Source organism: Erpetoichthys calabaricus, chromosome 8 (assembly GCF_900747795.2).
Source record: "Erpetoichthys calabaricus chromosome 8, fErpCal1.3, whole genome shotgun sequence".
NCBI classification, from domain to species: Eukaryota; Metazoa; Chordata; class Cladistia; order Polypteriformes; family Polypteridae; genus Erpetoichthys; species Erpetoichthys calabaricus.
In genome coordinates, this window is record NC_041401.2 from 75,696,632 (window position 1) to 75,722,147 (window position 25,516).

Below are 25,516 nucleotides of genomic sequence, written 5' to 3' on the forward strand. Positions count from 1 at the left end.
AGGCGCTAGATGGCAGCAGTCTTCCATATCGGCGCTCATTCGGGAACCAGTAGGGAATGCTGGGAGTTGTAGTCTGACAGCACAGCCCTGCTGGGGTCACATGGGTGCCGCAAAGGGGTGCTGCAGGGTGTTGCACTCCCCAACTCATGGGACTTCCATATGACCTGGAAGTACTTCCATCAGGCAGTGGCCCTGGCACCGGAAGTACTCTCAGGTCCTTAATAAAAGGGACCTTACTCCCTTATCCAAATGAGTCAGAGCTGGGAGGACATGGAGCAACAATAAACTGGAGGGGGGTAGTGCATTAGTAAAAGGAGGTGACAGAAAGAGAAGGAAAACCTGTGTTTGTGCTTTTGTCAACTTTGTGGAGGTACTTTTTGGATATTAAACCATCCGTTATTTCAATCCAGGACTCAATTGGATTGATCTTTGGGAGGTGTACTATATTATTTCTAATATCATTTATCAATTATTTTGTGTTTATAAATTTTGAAAAACCCTCACAAGTACTAGTAGTATTCACTAGTAGTATTTAGGAAGCATTCCATTGGGTGAGTATGGTTTAGGAGACTATCAATAGATATCAATAGAATGTATTTACCAGCATTATCATTTATAATTTAAGAGAAATAGGCTTACCTCTCAATATGGACTGCTTTGTTGTATTCAGTTATTATTGCCTTTCAATATTTCATAGTGAACTATCAGTTTAGGTTTTTTTTCCATTTACACAACTCTCCAGCATGTTGTTTAAATCGGACACTCTTTGGGGCTTCTAAGGTATAATAATGCTGGAAGATTTCTTAACAGTTTTTCCAGGGGCCACTATGTCAATTGCAGTTCTTACCTTAGCATAAAAATATTCCACCTTACTGTTAATCCTGTTAGCACTATTGAGGTAAGCACTGCAATCAGCATGCAATCAGAGTGTTTAGAAATTTAAAAAACATTGCAGCTGCAGATATATCAAAAAAACATTTGTTAGCAACATGTTTCTCATTAGTTAGTATTTTTACATTAAATAATATGCAAAAATAGTCCAGCATCCACAACATGCCTGACGTCAACTTTTAATCCTTTTGAAATCACTAAATCTAGCCTGTGTCCTCCCTTGTGCATGGGCTGGCTGACATGCTGACTTAGATCAAAGACTGCAGCAAGTTAATTAATTCTCTTTCTTTCGGGACACACTGGTTATCCACATGAAGTCTGAAATCACCTACAATTAGGAATCTGTCATAGTTAGTTATTATTATAGATAGTAAGTCTGAGAATTCCTCAATAAAAGATGCATTATATTTAGGAGGTCTATAAACTGTCAATACGAGAAACTGGGACACTCCTTGAATAACAACAGCAAGATACTCAAAAGATGTGAAAGTACCAAAACCTGCATTTTTCAGTTTAATCGTCTTGAGTAAATATTCACTAAACTTCCACCTTTTTTGCTTTGACGAACTGAATGAACAAAGGTGTAATTCGGAGGTGATGCTTCGATTAATACTGCCACACCATCTGAGCTGAGCCAAGTTTCACTTATGGTAGAAAGTCAATTTTCCTATCACTGATAAGATCATTAATAAAAAAGGTCTTGCTGGTTAATGCTCTATTATTTAGCAAAGCCACATTTAAGGTCTTGAAAGCGCAGAGCTGAGTCAGAGTGTTATGTCAACTTGAAATTGAAAGTGACAAATTCAATATATATATATTGTAGCCCCTCTGGGATTGATACAGTGCAATGTGCACAGCCACATCATAAATATGTGAGGTGAAGGAGGCAAAAAGCATAGGTTATAACATAGATAATTCATGAACAACAACTACAAGTCAAAAGTATTAAATCTATTGACTATTGTCAAACTAATAAAACCTAAGCAGTGGGTTAAAGAAGAGTTGAAGAAGACACTGCAAAGGAAAAAACAACTGTATACGGCGCATAAGGCTAATAACTAAAAGTCAAGTTGTAGGGCGTATGAGAGCATGGGGGAAACCACTAAGAAAGATATTAAGGAAGTTAAAAGGCAGTTACATAGGGATATTGCAGATAAGGTGAAAGATGGCCCAACAGATTCTTTCAATATTTTAGTGGTAAAAGAACAGTCAAGGAGGAGGTGAAGTGTATCAGGACAGTAAAGGGGAATTAGAATATACAGTGAAATAGCAGATGCTCTAATTTTGCATTTCTCCAAGATCTTCACATGTGAGGAAGTAGATAACTTCCTAGTGGTAACAGAGACTACTCATGAGGTACTAAGCGATTTATAAATTGTAGAGGAAAGAGTACTTCTTACATTAAATAGACTGAAATTAAACATATCACCAGATAATATTAATTCTTGAGAGCTTAAGGAGGTTAGTGAGTACATTTATAAACCCTTGATGCATATTTTTAGTAAATCACTAATTCAGAAGGACTAGAAAATGGCATACCTGTATATTAAAATAGTGATTGGGAAGATCCAAGTAACTATAAGTCAGTACGCTTAATGTGTATCATAAGTAAATTATTGGAAGTAATTATTAAGGAAAAAATTGAGCAACACATGACAAGAACAGGAGATTTACTGTACATTCACTGTGGGTTCAGATGAGACAGGTGGTGTATTACTAACAAGCTGGAATTCTATTAGGAAGCAACAAAAGGATGTGACCAAAGTGGAGCATATGATATTATTTATCTTGATTTTCGGAAAGCATTTGGTAAGGTAGCACAAAAGAGGTTTGGCATCAAACTAAAAGAGGTGGAGATTCAGAGTGTAATGTGTAGATGTGTGCAGAACTCACAAAAAACACAGGAAGCAAAGGGTTATGATGACAGGAACATTATCAGAATTGGATTTTGTTAATTAAGATTGGTGTCCCTCAGGGGTCAGTGCTGGGGCTACTGCTATTTTTATATATATATAAATGATTTGGATAGGAATATAAACAACAAGCTGGTTAAGTTTTCAGATGATACGAAGCAAGGTGAATTGGCAGATAATCTATAATCATTACAGAGGGACTTGGACAGCATACAGGCTTGGGCAGATTTGTGGCAGATGAAATTTAATGTGAGTAAATATAAAGTATTACAGGTAGGACGTAAAAATGTTAGGTTTGAATACATAATGGGAGGTCTGAAACTTGAAAGTACATCTTATGAGAAGGATTTAGGAGTTATAGTGGACTTGTCACTATCAACTTCCAGGCAGTGTTCAGAAGCCATTAAGAAGGCTAACAGAATGTTAGGTTATATAGCATGATGTGTAAAGTATACGTCCAAGGAGGTTATGCTCAAGCTTTATAATGCACTCATCTGGAGTACCATGTGCAGTTTTGGTCTTCAGACTATAAAAAAGACATAGCAGCACTGGTAAAAGCCCAGAGAAGAGCGACTAGGCTGATTCCAGGGCTACAGGGGATGATTTATGAACTGAGCCTTTTCAGTTTAAGCAAAAGGAGATTAAGATGTGACATAATTAAAGTGTTTAAGATCTAAATAATTCACCCAACATAAATACATCATCTATTTATATCTCTCCCTGTTTTCCCACTCCATCCAGCTCCTTCTCCAAGTTCTCACCAGTCACATCTGCGTTTGTTAATAACCTGCTTTGTAAGATGAGGCCGACTACTTGTGTACTGGACCCCATCCCCAGCATACTACTTAAATCCTGCCTTCATGCCATAATCCTGACTGTTAAAACAATAATAAACTCATCCCTTGACACTGGTTTTGTGCCGCTCACTTTTAAAATTGCTTCTGTAACCCCAATGTTAAAAAAGTCTGGTCTTGATGCTGAGAATCTTAACAATTTACGGCCTCTTTCCCAATTACCTTTTCTGTCAAAAGTTCTTGAGCGTGTTGTAGCTTCCCAACTAACCAATTACCTAACCTCTAATAACTTGATGGAACCCTTTCAGTCTGGTTTCAGGGCGCGGCACAGCTGCGAAACTGCTCTGCTACGGGTAACCAATGATTTGCTTATGGCAGCAGACTCTGGACAAACCAACATATTAATTCTGTTAGACCTCAGTGCAGCATTTGACACTGTCAGACATGACATTCTACTGTCCAGAATGGAGAACATGCTGGGTATCTCTGGTGCTGCCCTCCAGTGCTTCACGTCCTATCTGACTGATAGGCAAGAGTTTGTTAGTCTTGTCAACAGCAGATCTAGCTCAGCGCCAGTCACACAAGGAGTCCCTCAGGGCTCTGTCCTCGGCCCTCTTCTCTTCTGTATTCACGTGCTTCCCCTTGGCCATATTATCCTTAGCTATGGACTGGGTTATCATTTTTATGCAGATGATACTCAACTCTACTTCAGTGTTAAAAGTGAAACTTCATCAGAGCTTTCTCAGCTCACAACCTGCCTTAGTGAAATTAAAACCTGGATGGAGCAGAACTCTTTAAAATTAAATTGCAACAAAACTGAACTCCTGCAAATTGGGACTAAAATGCAATTTAATAAAGTGAGCTCCTTCCCAGTCCATCTTGGCGGTGATCTCATCAGACCTGCCTCTACTGTAAAGAATCTTGGTGTCATTTTTGATTCCTCCCTCTCTTATTCCGCCCACATAAATCACATTAAGAAACTTTCTTACTTTCACCTCTGTAACATGTCCCATGTCCGCTCCTTTCTCTCCTTCTCTAATGCTGAGAAACTTGTCCATGCTTTTATCACATCCCGCATCGATTATTGTAATTCCTTACTGGCAGGTGCCCCTTCTAATCTTATATCACAGCTCCAGCTTATTCAAAACTCAGCTGCAAGAGTCCTTACTCGAACCAGCAGCAGCGAGCACATCACACCCATCCTGCTCCGTCTCCACTGGCTCCCTTTGTCTTACAGAATCGAATATAAAATCCTACTAATAACCTACAAAGCCTTAAATAACCTCGGGCCAAACTACATCAGTGACCTTCTCTATCACTAAGTGCCTGCCCGCCCACTAAGGTCCTCTGATTCTAGCAATCTTGTTGTGCCCCACACTAATCTACACTCCATGGGTGACAAGGCCTTTAGCTGTATAGCGCCCAGACTCTGGAATGACCTACCGAAATTATTTACATCAGCTGACTCCATGAATTCTTTAAAAACAACTCAAAACTCAACTGTTCAGGAAGGCTTTTAGCTCTACTTGACTTTATTACCCTTCTCTCAGTTTACTTCTCTGTCAAGATGCTCATGTAACCTGTATGTGTGTGTGCTAGACCATCAATTATGTTGTCTGTTAGGCTTCTTTTTTTTCTCTGAATTCACTGTCGTAATCTTCTTTATTTATTTATCTGGTTTCTACAATGCTATATACTGTATACCCTGCCGTTCTTTCTTATATTCTGTAAGTGCCTTGAGCATGGGAAAGGTGCTATATAAATAAAATGTATTATTATTATTATTTAAAATTATAAAGGGAATTAGTACAGTGGATTGAAACTTTACTTTAAAATGAGTTCAGCAGAACACGGAGACACAGTTGGAAACTTGTTAAGGGTAAATTTCATACAAACCTTAGGAAGTTTTTCTTCACACAGAGAACCACAGACATGTGGAATAAGCTAGCAAGTAGTGAGGTAGACAGTAGGACTTTCGGGACCTTCAAAACTGGGGGAATTAAGTGGATAGGACTGGTGGGCTTTGTTGCGCTAATGTAAATTTTTTCAATGTTTCTAAAATAATCCTTTTTGGCACAAGTTAATTTAGTGATGAAACACCTATTTACTTTTCTTTTATACCTTCCATGCCTAAACACGTCCATTAATGTTTACCAGGAGAATAGGTATTTTCATTTCATAATACAGAAACAAACCCTACACTTAAACCACTGACGTGGCTTAAATCAGATGCTTTTCCAGCAGCGCTGCATTGGGCATACTAATACAAAGAAAGCCATTATTTTTAATCATTATAAGCATTAAATCTTACTATTGTAAGATCTCACAGTCCAGACAGTTAATCTGCTTGGATAGATGCTGTCATTAAAAAGGGCTGATTAGTAATAGGGCTTTTTGTGTTTTTCAATTGTACTAGCAAAACATATTACAGAACTTTGTTCTGTGTTTGTTTTTTCTAAAGATAAAATTGTTGAATCATGTTCCAGCAATCATAATTATTTAGTCACAGTCATTGACATTTGATTTTTCAATTCAATTCAGTTTTTTTTTGTATAGCACTCTTCACAGATTACAGGCACAGAGCACGGTGACAAGTTCTCAGGTAAAATGCAAGCATACATTTTACAAATTACTAAATACAGAATGAGTACACATAAGGGCACAGATTTGTTTAAACACACAAGAACACAAAGTAGTTTGAAACTGATTAACACAAATGGAACTCAACAATATCTGTCCATTAACTACAGTAATTGTTGAACTATGCCAGTAGATTATGGTTCATTACACTTAACTATGGTCAGTTATATAAAATAAGTATAATCCACCTTAATAAAAGGTTAAGTGTCTGTGTGTCCATCTGGATGCTATGTTTCTGTTATTCGAACAGACAGTGCACCACAAACATTTGTAGTAATAAAAAGAATTGTATTTGTCATTCAAACAGATCACACAACAAAAACATTTGTAGTAATGCAGATCTCACAACAAAATGCACTTTATTACTACAAATGTTTGATGCGCCATTTGTTGGAATGACAAATTGAATGCATTTTATTATTCCATGCATTACAAAATACATTCCAACAGATGTGCACTGCAAATGTTAATGCTGAGGTCTGCATTGAATAACTTGGATTTCACTACTAATTATAAAAAAATTCTATAAAACATAATAGACCACTCTCTGCTGAATATCTTGATTTTCTAGTCAGATTGAAGTATTCCATACAGCCTTGTACTGTAGCAATGCACTACAATGTCTTGTTTGTAGGTTAACTGTGAATGCTTTCTTAGAGCACTTTGCATTAGCACATTCTTTGCATGGTACTTAAACTGGCATCTTTATCACACTCTGGCACAATTAAGTACCTTAGTACTAAAATATGACGATAATCTAATATTAGTAAAAGTTACAACAAACTGACTTATATTAATTTAGAATATATTTCAAATAGATTTTGTATTAATTTCAAACTTTAACTCAGTCTTGTTCTTCTTTACTGAATAAACATGGACATTGACTACCATTCATTTGAACTTCAATAAGGAAGACAATGGGCATGTCAAGGCTGAATCTGTGGACATTTCATGATTATGTGGGTGTTACATGACATATGTCACTGGTGCAGGGTTGCTGGGTCAGGGAGAATTCCCCCCCCCCCCCGAAAAAAAAACACAGGGTCATGGCTAGAAAAATGGGGAGAAAGGTTTCATGAGGTGAATTATGAATGGATAAAGTATAAAATGGGAGAGTTTAAAAAAAAATAAGGGGGATTTTTTTCATGTGAATTACCTTCCTGTGGAAATAGGATTTCATACCTTACACGTCTCCCCATCCTGAAATGATCACAATATGCAATTTATTAAGCCTTTCAACAGCCACCTCTCATTGCCCGTCCTGCTTATATCGAAGCTCGTGTAATTGGTTAGGGGTCAGGGGGGTTAGGGGTTGATGGCCGTCATACTGTAGCATTCCTATCCCGCCTCAGGCTGTATTCCTGTTAACTTTTCTATCTTTATTAAGAAGGTTCATACAGTATTTCCTGCTAAGCATGAAAGCAAGTCTAGATAGATAGATAGATAGATAGATAGATAGATAGATAGATAGATAGATAGATAGATAGATAGATAGATAGATAGATAGATAGATAGATAGATAGATAGATAGATAGATAGATAGATAGATAGATAGATAGATAGATAGATATGGTTTGTATTAGCTTGGAGAAATGTGATGTTTTCATCTTAGCTTCACAACATTAGAATCAAATCTTTTTGAATATATTCCAGTGTAATAATTACCATTTGTATTGCCAGCTCCCAAAGCATTAAGGTACAGGCAGAGATATAGTGTTAAATGGAGTACAGGGCAACAGTTTATAGGTAGTATCTGTTATTTGAATGATTTATTTTGCCTGAGTTGCCTCGAAAGCTTGCATATTGTAATCTTTTTAGTTAGCCAATAAAAGGTGTCATTTTGCTTGACTTTTAATAATAATAATAATAAAATAATAACTTTTCACTACATTCATAATGGCCAACACGGTACAACACCCTAGTACTACTTTTGCCTTTCTAAAATTGTTTGGCTTGTAAATGTACATGTGATTGCATATTATATTTTGATGTATTCACTACCTTGAGTTATTCAGTTTTAAAATGATGTTCTCTGTTCATATCATCCGAGCAAGCATCAGTCACAAGGCAGGATCAGTCACCGGACAGGGTGCCAGTTCATTGTAGGGTGAACACAAACACACACACATACTCTAAATAGAGCAAATTTAGCAATGAAAATTCACCTAGACAGTATGTCTTTAGATTGCATCCTATCCAAGACTTATATGCAGGAAGTTAATTAAACTTTAATATGATTAAAGAATACATTCACTGAGTGTCCTCATTAGCAGATGTACGTTATAAATACTTTAAGACAGCTATTGCCTGTGCTAGTTAGTTGCATAGCTCAGCAACATAAAGACCTTTCTTTACAATAGAGCAATGTTCCATTTTTTGAAACGGCCTGTATCAAGTGTGTAAACTACTAAAGAGGATATTTAATTTTTAACAATGTTGGAAAAAGTTCTCAAAAGGGGGTAAACTGGCTTGCTTTTGTAGGCCTACCTGTGAACCCTGCGTAGGTATTGCAGGACTCCTCAAACTGTTGTAGCCACGTTGTGAAGGACTTGGAGCCATTGCCATTGAAAACTGCTGTGAGTTTTATTCTCATATTTTCTCTCCAGTTTCGTCTATAATCTGTTTCCACTGTCGAAAAAGTCCTTGCTGCCATAGACATACTTGTAGTTTGATCATAACATCACACAAGACAAAGCTAAAGGTGCCTACTCCTTAGCACTGATGGGGTGTCAACCAATAGCTGTGTGGGAAGTTGTGTTCTGTGAATTAGCGCGCCATCTCGTGCACGCTCTGGGGCGGAGCTGCTTTCAAAATCGCTATGGTGTCTAAGCCTTATTTTCCACTTCGTATTCATATACAGGCGCCGCTGCCACCAATGTAGTGCTACCGACTCCAAAATGGGGATCACTGTATTAGTGAGCCTCAATGAGAGTGAGAACGAGACACAAGCCACAGGTCACGAATAAGACTCATTGCTTTATTGAACATCATTAAAAACTGGCATTCGTGGTATGTCTCCTTCTAGATGAAAATCATCAATGACCACTTGTTTATATCTAGACATTAACTGTCTCTCCGCACATTTACATAAGTATCTACAGGTACTACTCCTTATTGTTATTCCTTTCAATATCAGTAGGAATAAAAGTAGTGCTCGGGATGCAGTCTCTTAACAGCTCTGACATGTCAAAAAGTGATGCCTGTCATCATTTTGAAAAGTAATATGACTGTTAATGTATGGCTTTTATTATCCTCACTAGGAATGAATGTGTGTATATGAGAATTTATATATTTATATTTATACAGTATGTAAAACATACATATTTCAAAGCACCAATAATAATACAAAAGAGTTATTTAACATTTTAAGTAATATTTAAATGTTATAGACTTGAGGAAGGAAGTAGTTGGATCAAAAATATTAAGGAAACAACATACATTTTATTGAAGGTCTTATTAATTTTGTACAGTGTATCATGTACATTATATCTACGTCTTTTATAATCCCCACTAAAATAATGATTAATTCTCAATTTCAACGTATTGAGAGCAAGGATGGTCATATCAGTTTCTTGAGGAAAAGAAATGTTCCTGAAGCTCTGTTAGAAAAACATCCGGAGAAGCTAGACTGGATAACACTAAATAACAATGGTTTAAAAGCGTCTTTACTTTAGTTCTCCAGTTTGTATGTACAGTACATCTTTTTAATTTGACCAAATTGTGTACAGTCACCACTTAGTTAATTAGAATGATGTCCTAGGCATCAAGATCACCTTGCAGAAACTGCTGGAGTATTTTCATAGACGAGTAAACAGACTACAAAAACAGAGTATTATATTGAAATTTTTAATAATAATAAATAAAATGTATTTTGATAGCACTGCTTTCCAGTTCTTTATATGGAAGAGAAAACTGAACTGAATATGGTAATTATAGATAACCTTGAATATTGTATATTTAAAAAGACTTATTTTACTTCAGTTACGTTTATTAAAAGTACAGTATAAGATTATTATAATTATTAATTTTCTATTAGAGTAAATAGGTTTGAGAATGTGAGCTTATGTTTTGTTTTCATCTTTTATTGTACTATTTTTATTATTGGTATTTTTGTTTTTTTACTTTTAATATGCCTTTGTAGATCTATAGTGTTAATATTTATTAACTAGTGTTGCCAGTTCCATTGCCATAGGTTTTCAATGTTTTGTTTTTAATACGTAAAAATACCAGAGCTGCTGTTAACACCTCACAAATGTGAAAGTACAGTATGTAAACAGTTACTGAACCTGATAGGATATTTGTGAACTTTTACAAAAATTGTGATATTACTTGGGTGTAATGATATCCTGAGTTTTCTTTATATTGATTCACGTGTGATTCTGCAGCTAATGACAGATGAACAGTTAAAGAGCTACTTGCCATTTTAAGGAGTTAGACTGGCAGTGATGGGTTATTGTAGAGAAAAGGATAGTTAACCAAATGGTCAAAAATCAAAACTTTTTGACTGCCTAAAATAAAAACAATGTAGAAAACAAAAATATAGTCGCCAAGATGACACACAGCAGTAAGGTGTGCAGAAAAAGAATGCTAAGAGCATAAGAAAAATAAAGTGTGGGTATGTGATTTATCACAATGAAAAAGAGAATTCTGTTCATATGAGAATAAAAACTGAGGTGTTCGTGAAAATAATTCTATTAACGGAAAGCAAAAAGAAATATATGACAGAGCAGGTGTTACATTTTATTTTTCCCAAAAATTAATAAAGAAAACATCCTTGACGTTGAAGTGGACGTAAAGAATTATCAGAAAGTATCACTTGATGAAGACATAACAGTTGGAAAACTATCTGAAGACACCAAATCACCTGCACTTTCATTTTATCTCACAACAAACAAAAAAAAAAAAAGCAAGATAGAGTGGCAGGAAAAATCAAACACAGCAGATCCTTTACAGAAACGTTATGTGGGAATGCATCTTCCTCCTTCCCTAGTTCTTTAGCACCCATTTGTGTTGAGAGGTTTAGCGATGATTTCATTGACAATACAGATAATACAGTCCTTGGATGTTACACCCCAAATGTGAAAGATAATTACAGCATAATTTGACAGATTTCTGCTGTTATTACTGAAGAGAGTTTAAATAACAGTAATGTTGTCAAGGTTTTAATAGAAACATCTCTGAGATGAATGAACACATTTGGGAAGACACAGTTCGTCCTTTGTCAGACTGTGGTGCACTCAAAGAGAAGGAGAAAAAAAGCCATTGCTGTCCTTTGGGGCAGGTACTTAAGGAGTTATTTGGATATTTCTGTGGAATAAAATGAGATGTGCCATGATGAAGGAGGACGTCTAAAAATTGTCTTTCTGAATTCTGGCATGGCTCCTACGAACAGGGCACTATAGTTTTAAACTTATCTATTGTGGTTTTATTTTATTTGTTACAGTAAATTTTACAACATTCTATGTTCACCCTACTCATCTTAAAAGTAGGCATACATGTTCTTGCAATTATAAAGTTGATAAAAAAAAGCTGACATGAAGTTCAGAACGGTCTGAAGCAGAGCTCTGTGAGCATTTTTGTTCAGAATTGTTGAATTTTGAAATATGTGGAAAAAATAAATAACAACCTTACACCATGGCAAACTCATCTCTTATCTCTCAATGGCAATATCATCTAATCATAAAATAAACCTAAAACTACTTAGGAGACTCAATTTAATCACTACCTAAGCATTTTATTTTAAATCACCACAATAATTTTATATTACAAAACATTACAAAAGACATAACTCATAAAACATAAATATGCACAGTATATATGGGAAAATGAGTTTTCTGGTTGTGGAATGTTTAGACTAGGAAATAAGGGGGCAGGAAGTTTAGGGATGACCAGGTTTAGAATTGTATGTGAAGGGACGAGCTATGGTGCAAAAACAGTTATGCATAGTAATGTAAATTCTAACCCAAAGTTTAAGTGCAAAAGTAAAATAAGTAACAAATTAAAATAGCTTGCTCTAATGCTGGAAGTATCAAAAGTAAAACAAGCAAGTTGAAATTTTATGTAGCTAAGCATAATTATGTTATAGCAATAACAGAAATTTGACTAAATAACAAGGATGGGGATGAGTATAACATAGAAGAGTGCACAATTTTAGGAAGTATAGACAAAATAGTTGGATCAGTTGAATGATGAGCCCCATCATAGTGAAGACACATGGATTCATCAGGAAAGTATTAGAGAAGGAGGCTTTATTTTAGGAGTGTCTTATAGGACAATCCCAATAATATTAAAAAGGCAAGTTTACAGGGGGATATTATAGTCATGGGAGAATTTAACTACTCAAATTTTAACTGGGCTAACCTTACAAATAGAAGAGTATAAGAGTAGGAGTTTATAGATTTAATCAGTGACTGATTTAGCACAGTATGCTAAAGTACCAACCCAGGGGGAAGCCTGCCTAGATTTAGTATGTTGTAATAGCCAGGAGAGAGTTAAGGGTGTAGAGGTGATTGAACAGCTAGGGTCAAGTGAACATAGTACAGTATAATAAAATTCTCAGAGTTTTGGAAGGGCGCGGATGCAAAGACTAAAATTGTTAAGTTTAAATTTGGTAGAGCAAATTTTTAACAGATGCAGCAAGTCTAAAAGGAACAAACTGAGATAAATGTTTAAGTGTGGAAACGGTCAAGGAACAGTATAACAGGTTTAAAAACATTTTACATATGATGCAGGACAGCTGTACAGAGTGAAGAGAAAACGAGACAAGATTGTTACACGTAGGAGCTAAAAATGTTACATTTGAATACACAATGGGAGGTATAACAATTGAAATTACATCTTATGAGAATGATTAAGGAGTCGTATTGGGCTTGTCACTATCAAATTCCAGATAGTGTTCAGAAGCCATTAAGAAGGCTAACAGAATATTAGGTTATATAGCACAGAGTGTAGCATGCAAGTCAAAAGGGGTTATGCTCAAGCCTTATAACACACTGGTTAGAGATGTACTTTGGGTAGAAGTGCTAGAAAAAGTACAGAGAAGAGTGATTAGGCTGATTCCAGGAATGCAGAAGATGACTTTTAAGGAAATATTAAAAGAGCTGAGCCTTTTTAGTTTAAGCAAAGGGAGATTAGGACATCGCTGAAGTATTTAAAATTATGAAGTGAATTAGTACAATGGATCGAGACAGAGTTCAACAAAAACACAGAGACACATTTGGAATCTTGTTAAGGGTAAATTTCACACAAACACTGCAAAGTTTTTCTTCACACGGAGAATCATAGATACATGGAATAAGTTCCCAAGTAGTGTGGTGAACAGTAGGAATTTAGGGACTTTCAATACAAGACTTGATATAATTTTGGAGGAATTAGGTGGATAGGACTGGCGAGCTGTATTGGGCCAAATGTTTCTAATATAAATCTTTCTGGCACAAGTTAATTTGGTGGTGAAACACCTATGTACTTTTCAATTTTTTAATTTAATTAATTTTTTTTTTTAATTTACTTTTTTTCGTTTTCCGTGCCTAAACATGTCAGTTAAAGTTTACAGAGAGAGTAGGCATTTTCATTTCATATACAGAAAAAACCCTAGACTTGAACCACTGATGTGGCTTAAATCAAGCTAAAAACTCGACTTGATTTTACTTTGGGGGATTTAAGTGATTAGGACTGGTGAGCTTTGTTGGGCTGAATCCCTTTGTTGGGCTGAATCGCCGATTCTTGTATAAATTTTTGTAATATTTCTCATGTTTTTAATATAAACCTTTTTAGTACAAGGTAATTTACTGAGGAAACACCAAGTATTTCTCCAATATATCTTCCCAAATTTAAGGGACAGTAAACTAAAATATATAATATATTGTACTGGCCTAAACACGTCAGTTAATGTTTACCAAGAGAATAGGTATTTTCATTTCATAATACAAAAACACACCCTACACTTAAACCACTGACGTTGTTGAAATCAATTGCACTTCCAGTAGTGATGCATTGGGCATACTAATACTAAGCAAACCATTATTTTTAATCATTATAAGCATTAAATCTACAACTGTAAGATCCCACAGTCCAGACAGTTAATCTGCATGGATAGATGCTGTCATTAAAATGGGCTGATTAGTAAAGATAAAAATGTTGAATCATGTTCCAGCAGTCATACTTACGTAGCTGGTGTTATTGATACTTTATTTTTCAATTCAATTCAGTTTATTTTTGAATAGCACTCTTCACCAAATGCAGACAATGAGCACTGTGACAAGTTCAGGTAAAATGTAACCATACATTTTACAAATTACTAAATACAGAATGAGTACACATAAAGATACAGCTTTCTGTATCTGAAAACAAAGTAGTTTGTACTGACTAAAATAAATGGAAATTAACAATACTTGTCAATTATTTAATTGTTGAACTATGCCAGTAGAGTATGGTCCGTTACAGCTATTGTCGCTTATAAAACAAGGATAATCCATCTTAATAAAAGGATAAGTGTCTGCATTTCAATGTGTCTGTTTGGTTGCTGTTCTTCCACTTTACACAGGGCAAGCTGTAATCCTCGGGATGCACTGTCATCACAACTCTGACATGTCAAAAATTGGAGCTTCTCATCATTTTGAAAATGAATGTTAATAATGAATGTTAATTTATGGTTGTTTATTGTCCTCACTGAGAATAAATGTGTGTGTATCTGAATGTATATATTTATTTGTATATGTGAAACAAATACACATTTAGGAGCAGCTCAGGTGCCAATTTGTGAATTTTCCCTTGGGATTAATAAAGTATCTATCTATCTATCTATCTATCTATCTATCTATCTATCTATCTATCTATCTATCTATCTATCTATCTATCTATCTATCAAAAACTGTGTGAATGAAAGAAAGTATATTTCATATATAACAATATGAAAGAGATATTAATAATATTTTTTTATACTTGAATATTACTAACTTAAGGACAGAAGTAGTTGGATGAAAAGTTAATTTTTTTAAAGAAACAGTGTAAATGTTATTGAAAGCCTTTCTTAATTTTGTAAAGTGTATTGTGCATAATATCTACTTCTTTTATAATTTTCTCCACTAAAATGATGATTATTCTCTATTTTCAATGTAGTGATAGGAAGGATGGCCTTATCAGTTTCTTGAGGAAATGGAGAGTTCCTGAGGTTTTGTTAGAAAAATATCTGAACAAGGTAGGTTGGATAATATTAAATAGCTCAACAATTTGAAAATATATTTATTTCATTTATCCAGTTGGTAGAAAATGTTTTTTTTTTACCATTTATCACTGTATATTACTGAAATGATGTACATTCACCACTTAGTTAATCAGAATGATGTCAAAGGTCTCAAAATCACCTTGCAGAAAGTGCTTGTACATCTTCACAGAAAAATAAACAGACTGCAAAAGCAGATTATTGTAATCAAATATTTAATATAAATAAATAAAATAAAATGTAGCACTGTTATCCAGTTCTTAATATAGAAGAGAAAACTGAACTGAATATGATAATTGTGGATAACCTTGAATGTGGTATAATTAAAATGACATATTTTACTTCAGTTACCTTCATTAAAATACAGTATAAGATCAAGAGTGTAGTAGTGTTTAATTATTTATTTTCCATTGGATCACTTAGGTTTGAGAATGTGAACTTATGTTTTGTTTAAAACATCTTTTATTGAACTATTTTTATTTATTATATTTTTGTTTTCTTTCTTTCATTGTACTTTTCTAGATCTACTGTGTTATTTATTAACTAGTGTAACCAATTCTACAAGCAGAGGTTCTATTTTCAATGAGATATTAACACAATGAGTAAAAATACAAGAGCTGCTCTGTAACACCTCACAAATAACTAACATGATAACTGCTTTATACATACATTTTTACTGTACTTCCTTTATGTTACATCTTCCACTTCAACACACCCTTGAAATACAATATATTTTTCAGAAAATTGTAAAAGTTCCAAACAGCAAAAAATTGTATTCCTGTATGTATACCAGTTATGTATGATTACTGCTATTTCTTTGCATTCAGAGGTGTCTGAGTAATTTTGCAGTGTCACATAATCATTCCATGTCATGTAATTGATTTAGACAGATGAGAAATGTAGATAGTTTGCCAAAATATTTTTAGCTGTTAAAATATACATGAATTACTTTGAAAATCACAGATAAGATACAGAGGATTGATTTTAATACATTGGATGATCTACATCCAAAACAGCTCTAATATGAGAGTAGATGAAGGTATATTATTTCAGTAAAGGATGGTGCTTTATTTGATGATAAGAGGATGCTGATGGTGTTTTTATACTAGAAAAAATAATAGATTTATAATGAATACATGTGTGCACTTCAATATATGAAATACTTAGGTAAGATGCATAAAAAGAATCAACCATAAAACTAATTCAGGTAGGGTGGACAATATGCAAAGGTTTCAATAGTGAATTATTTCAATAATTACTACATCATTTAGACATGATCAATGCATTAAAAAAAACTTTTCAACTTAATGTTAGTTGTATCAAAGCACAATGTTTCTCAGTCTTTGACCACAGCTACAACATCCATCCATCCATCCATTTTCCAACCCGCTGAATCCGAACACAGGGTCACAGGGGTCTGCTGGAGCCAATCCCAGCCAACACAGGACACAAGGCAGGGAACCAATCCTGGGCAGGGTGCCAACCCACCGCAGGACACACACAAACACACCCACACACCAAGCCCGATTTAGAATCACCAATCCACCTAACCTGCATGTCTTTGGACTGTGAGAGGAAACCGGAGCACCCGGAGGAAACCCACGCAGACATGGGGAGAACATGCAAACTCCACGCAGGGAGGACCCGGGAAGCGAACCCAGGTCTCCTAACTGCAAGGCAGCTGCGCTACCACTGCGCCACCGTGCCGCCCACAGCTACAACATCCAAATGGAAATGCCTTATAAGAACAGTTCATAAATTACAATCCAAACTTCTGCATACAAAAATAAAAACTGCACATCAAAGCATCATAAAACATGAGAAATAAACTAATATTACTAGTGAGGGGTCATCTTGGTTCAAAACAAATGGACTATAATGATGTATAACTACATGTTAAAATTACATTTCAATAGAAAACCACAGAAAGAAAATCATTGATAAAAATGGCTCAATGATTTAAACCTTCACTTTTCATTTTCATATGAGGAACTGCTTTTTTTATATGGTTATTTTGAAGCTTATGCAGGGACTGATTATTTCGAGAAGAAAGTGGGGAAATGCATTGACATGCAAGATGGGATGGGGTCAGATTTGTGCCTTCTTTGTACAACACAGGTAACCATGCAAAATCTGACATTCAACTATGCCCATACCCATCCCTGCCCCATCTCATGTCCTGCAGGGAGAACATGCATAATATTAGTCCCATGAATTCTAGAGAAAGTAAAACCAATTAAATTAAGTGTGCATGGATTTTTTATTAATAAAAAAATGAGTTTCATAACTCAAGCAATTTGTTGCATTTGCCTTCTGTCTAAATTCACACATGTACAGGCTGTTTAAATCTCACCTGTTTAAAAATAAATTCCAATAGATGCATCAGCAAACCAATATAGTTGCGCTGTATTCAATGCGTGTGCCAGCTGAATCCCATTCATGTGTCTGCAAAATGACAGAGCTGTACTAAATCCAATGCATGCACCACCAAACCGATAGAGAGTTGTAATGAATCCAGTGCGTGTGCCAGCAATCCAATGTGTCTGCCCGCAAACCAATCGTGTTGTACTGAATCTGATGTGTGCGCCAGCTGAATTTAATGCATGTATCACCAAAGCGATGGAACTGTACTGAATTAAAATCCACGTATACATGTGGTGAATGCAATGTGTGTACCCATAAACTGTTCGAGTAGTACTAAATTCAATGTGTGTACCACTTTACAGATTGAACTGTACTGAACTAAAATCCATGTATACACAGGCAAACCAATCAAGTTACGCTGAAACTGATACATGCACCATTTCATATAGCTGAGCTAAAAACAAAAGATTTATTTTTCTAAACTGTTCCTCATAATAGAGGGAAACCCGATTGTCAAGGTCCAGTAATACTGTTTGCATGCCATCACTTGAGGGTTGTTGTTTATAAAAGCTAAGGGGCGCACACCCCGTAAATATCCGCATTCCGGACACTGAGGGGGTCAAAGTCTAATACTGACTACCAAGGGGTGCCGTTCCTCCCCACCTAGGACTCCACATTGGTTTAAACTGGCATTGATATTAAATCGAAAATATAAAATAAAAGTAATTTTTTCTCTTTTTTTTTTGAAGGAAGCTGGTTTCCTTACTTAAAAAGACTCGCACTGATCAAACAGTGAACTTTGTGAGCTGGAATGTCAAAGGTCTTGATCACAATCTAAAGAGAAAAAAAGTATTTTTTCACACAACAGGTCTAAATACCAAGATAGTATTTTTCAGGAGACTCACTTAATAAGTAAGGACCAGTTTCGGCTACAAAGAGATTGCATTGGCCAAGTCTTTCACTTCAGCTACTGTACATGAAGAAAACTAGAGGTATGGGAATCTTAATACACAAAACATTCCCATTTGCGGTATCAGACATAGTATCTGATTCTGAAGGGTGATTTTTCATAATTATGGGTAATTTATTTCAATCTAAAGTAATTTTGATAAATATCTATGTGTCTTATGTGGATGACAGGTTCGTCCAAAATGTATTTGCATTTATTCCTAATGTGAACGCTCATAAAATTGCCTCAAACATTTTGGCAAGCAGTAGTTACCATCATTCAAAAGAAAAATAAGGACCTAAGACAATGTGCATCATACAGACCAATTTCACTTCTGAATAATGATGTTAAGATACTCTCCAAAGTTATATTTAGAAAGATTGAGGAAGTTCTTCCTTTTGCAATATCACGAGACAGCTTCTAATCTTCAATGTTTGTTTAAAGTAACATACTCACCCATAAAAGCTAACACACCAGAGGTCTTATTGTCTTTAATCACAGAAAAAGCATTTGCCATGATTGAATAGGACTCCCAATATCCCTTCCATTTTCCTCAGAAGTACCTCCAGTTCAGACATAGCCGTACTAAACCATTGGGGTAGTCTGCTCAGAGTTCCCTCTTGTGGATCTAGGTATCCCTGCCAGACTGCTGGCCCATTTTTAACCAAAGAGTCAGACAAGCCTGAAGGGTCCTCAACAGCAGCTTCTCACTTCCAACAGTTACAGGGCTAAAGAATGTGTAGTAATTTCTTCTGTATTCCCCATTGACGTTTCACTATATTCACTATCCCTTTCCTACATCTCCATCTAGCATCTTTTTCAGGGCAGGTGACAATTGGCATCTTGTTACTTCATATTTATACTTTTTACCCCAAAAACTTTAAGTGCCAACATGATAATAGACTCTGTAGGCACAACACTCGGCAACAATATGAAATATAGGTTAAAGCTATTATATAAAACAATGTACTACGTTGTACTATGTTCCAGCCCCTTTTGATATATGCCCTGACCTCAGTCCCTTTTACAGCTTTACTTTTTTCTATATTCAGCTTCACAGCTCCTGACATATTGCTTTTGTTTTCATTTACAATTTTTGGGTAAAAATCAGTTTTGACGATCTTGCTGTTCAAATTCTGGTTACAATCCTTTACCCATTTAAACAACTCCTCTCTTGGTCATTCTGTTCGAATCTGGTGCCATTCCGATGCTACTTTAATGAAATGTCATAAAACACAAACATGATTTCCACCTATTTCCAAAAACATGACAATGACTTCAGTGTACTCCAATGGCCTGCACAGTCCTCTGATCGCAGCTCAACATTGTGTATGTATAGTATCAGTATAGTTAAGTATAGTTTCTGTAGCAATATAACAGTAAGTAATCTTGATGCTATAGAGGTTTTGGTGTCGGACGATATGTCTCGTCAATGTTGTAACAGCCACGATACATTCTGCTATATCTGTGGCGAATATACACTTGCGCCTCAGAGATATTGGATGACTGCTCTTGTGAAGAAAGCTTATCATCTGTATGTCGACTGCAAAATTGGTGATCAAGACAAGGAATGGGCGCCTCACATTTGCTGTGTGATATGTGCTGTCAGTTTGAGAGGCTGGCTCAGAGGCACTCGAAAGACGATGCAGTTTGCTATTCTGATGATATGGCAAGAACAGAAAAACCATGTGATGGACTGTTACTTCTGTTTGACTAATAAGTCTGGTTTCTCTGCCAAAAACAAGAAGTCAATTGAATATTCTAATCTGCCTTCAGCAATGAGACCCATGCCACATGACGACAGTCTTCCAATTCCGAAACTACCAGAGGATTGGACCTTAGACGAACCAGATGAAGAAACTGCAATGCAGGGTACTGACAGTGACATTGACCCGGATTTTGAACTGTGCTCATCAGGCCATCCACATCTGATAACACAGTCCGAATTGAACCATTTGGTCAAAGATTTGGGTGTGACAAAAGCTAAAGCCGAGCTGCTGGGTTCAAGACTGCAGGAATGGTGTTTGCTGTCACCAGGTATGAAAATTTCTGTGTTTCGAAGGGCTGACATCATGATATAACCAAATTTTTTGCACAAGTCGACAGTCTCTGTTTCTGTTGTGACATTGAAGGATTGTTCTCGGCCTTGGGATGTGATCACAACCCAGAAGAATGGCGTCTATTCATTGTTTCGTCAGTGTTAAGCCTGAAAGCTGCTCTGCTACACAATGGCAACATTTATCCTTCAGTACCTGTTGGCTATGCAGCACACATGAAAGAAACTTATGAGAATATAACTGTTGCTGAAACACGTCCAGTATAGCAGGTACAACTGGAATATCTGTGGAGATTTTAAAGTCGTTGCTCTGTTACTAGGACTGCAGCTCAGCTATACAAAATACTGTTGTTTCGTCTGTGAATGGGACAGCCGTGCCAAAGAGTCACATTATTCTTACTCCGTAAATAGTTAGTCCCAGGACAGAAAAATGTGGCACATGAATCACTTGTCGATCCGGCAAAGATATTTTTGCCTCCTCTTCACAAAACTGGGACTCATGAAGAATTTCATGAAAGCACTGAACAAGGAAGGCAAAGGTTTTCGTTATTTAAGACAGATGTTCCTAAGAATAACTGACACCAAGATCAAAGAGGGCATTTTTGTTGGTCCCCATATCAGACATGTTATGAATGACAAGCAGTTTGAAGATCTGTTAGTTGGGCCAGAAAAAATTGCCTGGAAAGCCTCCAAAGACGTTGTTGACAATTTTCTGGGCAATTACAGAGCCCCAAACTACATTCAGCTGGTAGACATATTTCTCAAAGCATATAAGACAATGAAGTGCAACATGTCACTCAAGATTCATTTCCTCCACTCACACTTGGACATCTTCCCCGCAAATCTCGGTTCTGTCAATGACAATCACGCTGAAAGGTTTCACCAGGACATTGCTACGATGGAGAAACGATACCAGGGCAAGTGGAATCTGTCAATGCTTGCTGACTACTGTTGGACACTGCAATGTGATGCACCAGACATTGAATACAAAAGAAAGTCAGGAGCAAAACACTTTTAATTCTGTTGAATTTAATAGCTTATGCGAAACACAAATGTGATTAAATACGTTATTGTCAGTAAACATATAAATGCCTATTTCTCAGAGTTCCTACGTGATGCGTAAAAGCAAAATGAAATGTGTGCATACCCAGTAGGTACCTGTCACAATCAGCAAAAACTTTTCAGGAAGCAAGACGTTTCAAAAAAATTGTTGTGCAGTGTTATCAGATTTGGTATGAGATAGAAGGGGAGGGAGGTTCATGGTCAAAAAGTCTGCTCGATGTGTGTGAAGCTATAGAGTATGCATGAACCAAAATCCTTAAGAAATGTTTACCACCCTTTAAATGTGAATGTTTACATAATAAAATATTCAATATATTTTATAGAAAGGGTACATTCATGTGGTTGTTTTGAGAACCAAAAATAGTTCCCCAGTGGCATCACTGTGAAGAATATCTCCTGCATTTTTATTTTTAAGAGTGTGGTTTGTTGATTGATTAATTGACTTTTTTTTAATACTTAATAACCTTGTAACGATCCTAGTTGGTTGACAGCTTGGCAGGACATTTTAAAAATGATGGAGGTAAATCAAGGGGTAGATGGCTAGAGATGCACAAGTTTAACTATTCATTGAACAGGTTGGATGTGAATGGAGTCGCCAGGTTAAACATTAGAATTGTATAAGTGAGCTGGAAACCAGGGAGCAGATACTTCAGGAAGGATTATTGTAGTCACTTGGAAGTTGGTTCATTCTAAGAAAGAACAAAACAAAAAATAAATTAAAGGACCAGAGGAAGAGTAAGATTAACAGGACTTGTCAGGGAGCTGCTGAAATACAGACAGAAGTTTGTTAACCAGAGTCAAAATAATAAGAGCCAAACCAAAACACAAGGAAAATAACAAAGCTGAAAAAACAGCAAAAGGACCAAAGTGTAAGTAAGACTCCTTTCCCTAACTAAGAACTTTGATTCATAGTCCGCTCTTGCTTTAATTGAATCCAAAAACTTGGACGTCATGAGCTGTGGTCAGCATCTGTTATCTCATCAAGAACTGTCATCAGAATAAGGTGTTGCTGCCAATCACATGACTAGCGACAACCATAACAATTATAAACAAGATGGCTGCTTCTATAAAAAATAATGCAAAATGAAGGCAGCCAGAATATAACAAAATGAAATCCCATCATTTAAATATCAACAAGGCTAAAACTAGATCATGGATATCTGCCACTGTATGTCAATGCTTAAGTCAGGATAACAATCAGTATGCAACTGAGCAGAATACAAAGGACACATTATTTGATCTAAAAATAAAACAACAGTTATGCAGATAAAGCCAAAATGTTGACGGCTCAGTCAGACAGACACATTAATATTTCTGTTGCTGACCTTGCTATCAGGAAAAAATATTATGATTATTACCCATGACAGAAAGATTAAAACCATAAATCCTGCATCTTGATGGCTTCTAAAGTGCAGAGTACAGAAAAGTTGATAAGGTTAGTTTCAACATTATTTTAAGTGATAATTATTAATTATTTATTAGTTTAGTATGTCAGAATAACAAAAAAGAAAAGAGGTTGTACTCAAAACAAAGTTAACAATTTTGAAGTGCATAGAAGCAGGAGAAAAAACTGCAATATAGGAGCAGCTATGGGGATGGCACAATCAACTCTGAAAACTTAAATGCTAAAATCTTAAATCAGCTGGACAAAATTAAAAAGCCCACACAATGCCCCAAAAGAAAACAATGGAGAAAATGCTGAGTCTTTGCATTAGTTATATGTCATAATGATGTATGCTTCTGTCTCAGGAATTATTCAAAGAAAATATTTAAGTTTATTTAAGTACAGGCCTTCTACCTGAAGCTAAGCACATTTGGTCCTGACCAGTACTTGGATGGGAGACCATTTAGGAAGAAGCTAGGATTGTTGTTGGAAGAGGTGTTGGTGAGGCCATCAGGAAGTGCTTTCCTTGTGGTCTGTGTGTGGATACCAATGCCACCATGCAGTGACAAAGACACTGTGTTGTAAATAGGGCACCATCCTTCAGATAAGATATAAAATTGTGGTCCTGGCTCACTGTGGTCATTACAGGGTGTCTTTCGAAAAGAGTAGAGTTGATCCTGATGTCCTGGCTAAATTACTTATCATTGGCTCATTTATTCTGTACCCCTAATCATCCCGTGTCTCTAATTGGCTAACTGCAACTCTCACCCCTTCAACAAAAAATTGCTAATGTATAATACACATACTGGCGCAATAATGGTTGCCGTCACATCATCCAGGGATGCTACACATTGGTGGTTGTTGAAGCGGTTCCCCTCTGTCTATGTAAAGTGCTTTGAGTAGCAAGAACAGCGCTATATAAATGTAATGTATTATCATTGTTATTAATCACTTGAAATCACAAGAAACTGCATATATTAAAGAAAACTTTGTCATGTCTTGTGGTTGGTTTGAGGAATTGTTAGAGGAAAGTGCTAGAATTCAAAGTATTAAATTAACAGGTGCAAGTGCTGATGTCCAAGCAGCAATGGAATTTCCTGCAAAATTACTCAAAATTAATCCATATACACAGTTATGATATGAAAGAAACTAAAAAATTGCAAACAATGAACACTAGATCCATTCTAGAAAAATGTATTTTAGTTTTTGTTCATTGCATACATGTATTATTTTCATAGATTAAGAATACATCCCTATTCTGTCCTTTTAAATTTTACCTCTGGAAACTACATTTCTAATGACAAAGTAGTTTTTCAACATGTATTTGCCTTGTTATGTGAGGTATTACTGTAAAGACTTAATAAAATTCTTTAATATTTAAATTAAAAAGAAGTGATTCTAAAAAGTATAAATCAAAGCTTACAAGAGATAATTATTATAATTAAATGAGAAACCTCTTCAGTAAAAAAAAAAAAAAATACACACAGTAACCAAAGGATATAAAACTCCAGTAAATAATTCTGATAAAGCAAATGCAAAGCCCTGCAGTAAATGATGCAACCTTAGTCACAATTCAGATCTGAAAGCACTTACAAAGTGCCAAAAGTATAAATTAATGTTGCTATGGTTTGTCAGAGCTCCATTCCTAATTTCTGTTTTCATGGTCTATGGACACTAGTTGTATGATTCTGCATCTGCGCTCGTTTGACAAAAACAGCCCCAGGATATTTATAGTAAAGTAAACTTTAACTTTCTTTTATTTAGTGTTATTGGTATTTGTGATAAAGATGATTTGTGAGGCAGTTTTGATCACAACCTGTACATTAAGTAAATTGTGAATGGCAGGTTTCTGCTAAATGTTCTATAGACTGTTGATGGCTGTGCCAAAAAGAGGACCACAAATTCCGTCCACAGAAAGAAGAATCCCATTTTTTGAAGCTACTGATTTTTATTACTATTCTATCAAGATACCAAATCTAGTTTACACTTCTACTCAGAAGTCTCATGTTCCAAGCCGTCAGCCCAGTCATCGCCAGTAGAAAGTGGTCTTGCCATTCAGTCATCTGGGACCCCAGGGAAGGTAGGCCCACACTTGTTGCCTGAGTCTACATCAAGGGGCATTCCAGAGTAGTTGCCAAAGGCCATTCCTACATGAACTGTTGCCCTTAAACCCAGGAAAGCCACCTCTGTGCTTTTGCCCACATCATTCCTGATGCTAGGCACTTCAGAGTGGGTGTCTTTGC